This window comes from Mustela erminea, chromosome 10 (genome assembly GCF_009829155.1).
Source record: "Mustela erminea isolate mMusErm1 chromosome 10, mMusErm1.Pri, whole genome shotgun sequence".
In the NCBI taxonomy this organism is placed as follows: Eukaryota; Metazoa; Chordata; class Mammalia; order Carnivora; family Mustelidae; genus Mustela; species Mustela erminea.
In genome coordinates this window covers 68,453,383-68,459,889 of record NC_045623.1, presented here as the reverse complement: position 1 = coordinate 68,459,889, position 6,507 = coordinate 68,453,383, and the positions used below count along the sequence as shown (strand labels likewise).

The window sequence follows — 6,507 nt, the reverse complement described above, 5'->3', positions numbered from 1 at the left end:
TCCTTCCAGTAGCAGATTAAATAAGATAATGGTTGTACACATGTGTTGTAAAAAGGAGAGAAAAGCATATGTGATAGATGTATGCCTTAGTATATAAACAGACAGTTAAGAAAGAAAGGAAGGCTTAGAAGAGGCTTGATCCAATCCTGAGTCTGCCTCTTTTATGATCATGGACAAATCCCAAACTCTGGTAAACTCTCTTAACCTTAATTTTATGACCTATAAAACACATCATTCATAGGGTTGCTGGGAGAATTACATGTCATAATTCCTTTTTTTAAAGATTTTATTTATTTATTTGACAGACAGAGATCACAAGTAGGCAGAGAGGCAGGCAGAGAGAGAGGAAGGGGCTTGATTCTAAGACCCTGAGATCATGACCTGAGCCAAAGGCAGAGGCTTTAACCCACTGAGCCACCCAGGCGCCCCACATGTCATAACTCTTGCCGAGCACTTATGACAGAGCCTGGCTCAATGTTTCTAAGAACTGTTGACAAGTATTAATAAAGATCCTGATGGCTACTTTACCTAATTCACGAAGATTCTGGAATGGGTGATTTCTTGATTAACCACTAGGTGGAGGTAGAGACACAGGAATGTATATCTTGACTCTGGAATTTTGAATTTAAGGGGTAAAAGTAGGCTATCTGGGTCTTGCCAGAATAGATTCTATCTGCCTTTAAGACACCCACACCCATTCCTCCATTACGAGAGCCTTTGTTTTTTGTCTTTTTTTTTTTGTTTTTCAGAGACAGTCAAATAGGAGCTTTTAACAGCCATTCTTTAATAATGTGAATTTTACTTCCACTTGGAGAAAATATGTTATCTGGTACAGAAGAGATGACTGTACAGCTGTTATGAAAGAAATCTTTAATACATTTATTTTCTTCTGTTTCCTCAGTCCAGAGACAAGAGGCAAGGTAGGTTTGTTGTTTTTTGTTTTGTTTTGCTTTTTAAGATTTTTTGAAAATTTATTTCTTTTAAACCTTTTTTTTTCCTTTAAGATTATTTATTTATTTATTTATTTGTCAGAGAGAGCAGAAGCACAGAGAGCAGCAGGCAGAACAGGCAGAGCAGGCAGAGGGAGAAGCAAGCTCCCTGCTGAGCAAGGAGGCAGACACAACTGTCTGAACCCCCCAGGTGTCCCGAAAATTAATTTATTTTAGAGAGCGAGAGTGCATGGAGGGGAGAGATAGAGGCAGAGGGAGAGAGAGCATCTCATTGTGCTGAATGTGGAACTCGACATAGTGCTTGATCTCATGACTCTGAGATCCTGACCTGAGCTGAAACAAGAGTCAGACGCTCAACTGACTGAGCCACCTGGGAGCCCCAAGACAGTTTTTGACTGCACTCTTTGGTCTAAAAGGCACTTGCCCTTTCTCCCAAGAAGCCCATTCAATCCTCATGAGAATAGGACTCCTAAAAGTCTAATTTAACGTCCCAGGATTCTCAGGATATAGATTTGGCTTCAGTTCTCAGAGGATTGCTTTGTAGGTATATTTGGATAAGTTCATTAAAAGCTGAACTCTCATTACCTTCAAGCACGATCTTACAGGCTATGACCTATTATAATTATAATCTCAAAAATTTATATACATACTATATATAATTAGGATTAGAATCTCAATAAAATCATAAAGTCCACTTAGAAGATGAATGTACTATCAAATACCAACTTCAAAGGGCCACTACTTTTAGGGCTCAAGAAAATATGAACTGTAGAAGCAGAACCTAGATTTCCCCCAAAATCTAATTAGATAAAAGAAACCCCTTTATCTCTATGTATAACTAAAGGATGAATAAGCATTAGCCCAGTGAAGAACGAAAGAGGAAAGATCATTTGAAGTTGAGTTCCAAAACTTGTAAAGAGTCAAAGAAGAGAAAGCAGTGTCATTGTGGGTTTGAAAGTAATTACATATGTCTTAACAGTAAAGACTGAGAGGGGAATGGCAATAGTTAAAATTGGAGGGGTAAGGTGGAAATAAATCATTAGGCCCTATGTTTCATGTTGAGTATGGACTTTATCAGAGGACAATGCAGAGCCACCAAAGGACATCAAGTTTGGGCAAGACAAGATCAGATTCATTGCTTTAGAAAGATCATTCTGCCTCCAAGATAGAGACTAGAGGAAGGCAAGATTAGCTGGAAGGTGTACTCAATATTTTGTCTGTCTCTCCAGATGGTCATTCCACCCCACTCCACTTGTTTTGTGCCACAGAAGCCTGACCTATATGGGCTCCCTACAGGCTCCCTTGCCCTCTGGCTTCCGGCTGGGCCAGCACTGGGAAATAGCCTCAGGAGATCAGAGGTCAGAAGGAAAGAAGGTCTGAGTACTTATCCCCCAGCTCCCTCCCTGCTGAGTTACTTTGTAAGGATACTTCCTTCCACCAAAGTTCTTAGCTCTTATCAAACAGCACCCTCCATTCAGCTGCCCTCTTCAGATTCTGGTGATCATTCTCTCTCTTATTTTTTAATGACTTTGGCTAGTAATGATGCCCACTGTTGCTAGCCCAGGGGGAGTTTGTATCCCTTGTTGGTTCCCCAAACCCTCACACATTTTGTAAATAGTTCCTTTTTTACACACGATGGAATTATCTAGTCTGAGTGTGCTATTTTCTTCCAGGACTCTAACTGACATAGAAAGAGGCAAGAAACAGTCTGACAACAACATTAGTATGTCCCAGGCATTCTCCTCAATAGTATATACATTAACTCATTTAATGCCCACAGCAACTCTATGAAGTAGTCCTCCTTACAAATAAGGAATCTGAGGTATAGAGAGATTAAGTAGTTTTCCCAAAGTCACTAGTAAGGAGCTAAACCATAATTCAAATCCATAGTCTATTTCCAGAGTCTGTGTTCGTAACCACTGCATTCCTCTGATGAAGCAATGGCAGTGGAACGGAGAAGAATGGAAGGGTTTAAGAGATATTATTGCTCATCTCAGCATAATGTGGAATCTTAGTTGGGATCAAAAGAAAATATAAGTGCTTTGGTTTAAGAATGAAAGGAACCCTTGTTTATAATTTGTATCTTACTACCTGGGTGATCTTTTTTTTTTTTTTTAAGATTTTATTTATTTATTTGAGGGAGAATGAGTGAGAGAGAACATGTGAGAGGAGAAGGTCAGAGGGAGAAGCAGACTCCCCAAGGAGCTGGGAGCCGGATGCGGGACTCCATCCTGGAAGTCCGGGATCATGACCTGAGCTGAAGGCAGTCGCTCAACCAACTGAGCCACCCAGGCGCCCCCTGGGTGATCTTGAATAAGGCACTTTGTCTTTCCAGGTTTCAGTTTCTTCATCTGTAAAATGGGACCAATAATACTCCATGGGGTGGCTTTAAGAATTAAACAAAGTCTTGGAAGTCCCAGCCAGAACAGTTAGGCAAGAAAAAGAAACAAAAGGCATCCAAATCAAAAAGGGAAAAATAGGGCGCCTGGGTGGCTCAGTGGGTTAAGTGTCTGCTTTCGGCTTTGGTCTGTGATCTCGGGGTCTTGAGGCTGAGTTCCATATAGGGCTCCCTGCTGGGCAGAAAGCCTGCTTCTCCTTCTGCCTCCACCCTAGCCCTGTTTGTGTGCATGCCCTCTCTCTGTCAAATAAATAAATAAAAGTACTTTTCCTTAAAAAAAACCCCAAAAAACAAAAAGGAAAAAATAAAACTGTCTTCATTTGCAGAGAGAGAGAGGGACAATCCACCAAGAAACTGAGACTAATAAATTCAGTAAAGCTACAGGAAACAAAATCAATTTGCATTTCTAAACACTAAACACTAATAATGAGCTATCAGAAAGAGAAATCAAGAAAACAATCCCATTTATCATCACAACAAAAAGAATACGATACCAAGGAATAAATTTAACCAAGGAAGTGAAAGACCTGTACACTGAAAAAAAAGTATCATATGTTAATAAAAGAAACTGAAGAAGACACAAATAAATGGAAAGATATTTCGTGTTCACGGATTAGAAGAATTAATGTTGTTAAAATGTCCCTATGACCCAAAGTAGTTTACAGATGCAAGGCAATTCCTATCAAAATTCCAAAGGCATTTTTCATAGAAATAGTAACAAACTATAGAAATGATCCCTGAAAGTATAGTCTTCATTTTTCATAGAAACAGAACAAGTAATCCTAAAATTTGTTTGGCACCGGAGAAGACCCTAAATAGCCAAAGCAATCTTGAGAAAGAAGAGCAAATCTGAAGACATAACACCTTCTGACTTCAAACTATATTACACAGCCATAGTAATTAAAATAGTATTATATTGACATTTAAAAAAAGACACATAGATCAATAGAACAGAATAAAGAGTCAGTTAATTTATAAAAGAGCAAGAATATACAATGGGGAAAGGATAGTCTCTTCAATAAATGGTGCTGGAAAAACTAAATGACCACATGCAAAAGAATGAAACTGGACCTTATATTACACCATTAAAAAAAACCCTGAAAATATATTTTTAAAGATTTTACTTATTTATTTATTTGATAGAGAGAGAGAGAGAGAGAGATCACAAGTAGGCAGAGCAGCTGCCAGAGAGAGAGGGGGAAGCAGGCTCCTTGCTGAGCAGACAGCCTGATCTGGGACTCGATCCCAGGACCCTGAGACCATGACCCAAGCTGAAGGCAGAGGCTGAACCCACTGAGCCACCCAGGTGCCCCAAGAACCTGAAAATAACTTAAAGGCTCAAATGTAAGACCTGAACATATAAAACTCCTAGAAGAAAATATAGGGGTTAATTTTCTTGACATTGGTCTTGGCAATGATGTTTTGGATTTGACACCAAAAGCCAAGTCAACAAAATAAAAAATAAACAAGTGGGTGCACATCAAACTAAAAAGCTTTTGCCCAGCAAAGGAAGCCATCAACCAAATGAAAAGGCAACCCACGGAATGAGAAAATATTTGCAAATCATATATCTGATAATGGGTTAATATCTAAAACATCAAAAATTCAATAGCAGCAAATAAACAAGCAAATAATTCAATTTAAAAGTTGGTAGAGGACGGGCATGTGGGTGGCTCAGTCTGTTGGGCATCTGCCTTCAGATCAGGTCATGATCCTAGGGTCCTGGGATCAAGCCTTGCATCAGGCTCCCTGCTCTGCTTCTCCCTCTCCCTCTGCCCATCCCCCCACTTGTGCCCCTGCATGTGCATGCTCTCTCTCTCTCTTTATTATCACTAATAAAATCTCTAAAAAAAAAAAAAAAGAAAAAGAAAAAAAATGGGTACACGTTTTGAAGGTCTGAATAGACATTTTTCCAAAGAAGACATGCACATAACCAACAGGTATTTGGAAAGATGCTCAAATCACTAATCATCCAGGAAATACAAATCAAAACTACAATGAGATATCCCTTCACACCTATTAGAATGGCTATTATAAGCAAAAAATATGAAATAAGAAGGCTTGGTGAGGATGTGGAGAAAAGGGAATCCTTGTGCACTGTTGGTGGGAATGTAAATTGGTATAGCCACTGTGGAAAACAACAGAAGAGATGATCCAGCAACTCCCCTTCTAGATATTGATCTGAAGGAAATGAACACTAACTTGAAAAGATATTTGCACCCCACATTCACTGCAACAGCTAAGACATGGAAACATTAAAGTGCCCACTGATGGAGAAAGGAATAAAGAAAACGTGGCGTGCGCGCGCACACGCACACACACACACACACACACAATTGGACAGTATTCAACCATAAAAGAGAAGGAAATCCTGCTATTCACAACACAAAAGTTGGGCATTTCTTTCCTTTGGATGTCCACAGTACTTTGGTCATCAATGACATCTTTATAGCACGTCTTTAATTCTGTCTGCTGTTAGATTTAGTGGTTTATATGTCTCTCCCCTGTGAAGCTCCATTAGTCAGGGTCAGAGTCCTAGAATCCTGATTGATATCCTTAGCTTTAAACTACCGTAATTTGTAGAACACAATAAGTGCTCAGTAATACTTACAGAATGGACAAATAACTCAACACTCATAGGAAATTATTTCCTGAGTTTTATCTCAATTTGCTTTTCCTGCTGTCATGAAGATGAGAAAATAACTCTGCTACTTTATTGATTAATTTTCTTATTTATTCATAAAGCCTGGGACACGCTAGGTGCTTAGTAAATATTTGTTAAATGAAGAAACTAACATCTAGCAGTTACAGGGAACTGGCAGCTTAGCACAGTGGAGATGGTGGAGTCAGATTAGTTGGATTCAAATCCAGGCTCTAAGGCTGTGAGATATTGAGCAAGTTACACAGCTTCAATGTGCCTCAATTTTCCCCAGGTGTCATGAGGATAATAGAACGTATCTCACAGACACATAAGAATTGTGAGGGCTGAAAATACTGGCTGGCTCATAGTAAGGGTTTAACAAACATTATCCACATAGTGCTGAGGGTAGAGAGATGCTTTGGAGCCACACCCTTTCTTTTTAAACTCAGTATGTGAAGCCTAGTAGCCAGGGCATTACTCTGAGTCTGGCCTTCTCAACACTAGGCAAATGTGGAAGT

General features: G+C 39.4%; 1 pseudogene; it reads right to left on the bottom strand.

Moving 5' to 3' along the window:
* Positions 1-4,023: 4,023 nt before the first annotated feature.
* LOC116568290 lies at positions 4,024-4,101 on the bottom strand (annotated as a pseudogene).
* Positions 4,102-6,507: the final 2,406 nt, after the last annotated feature.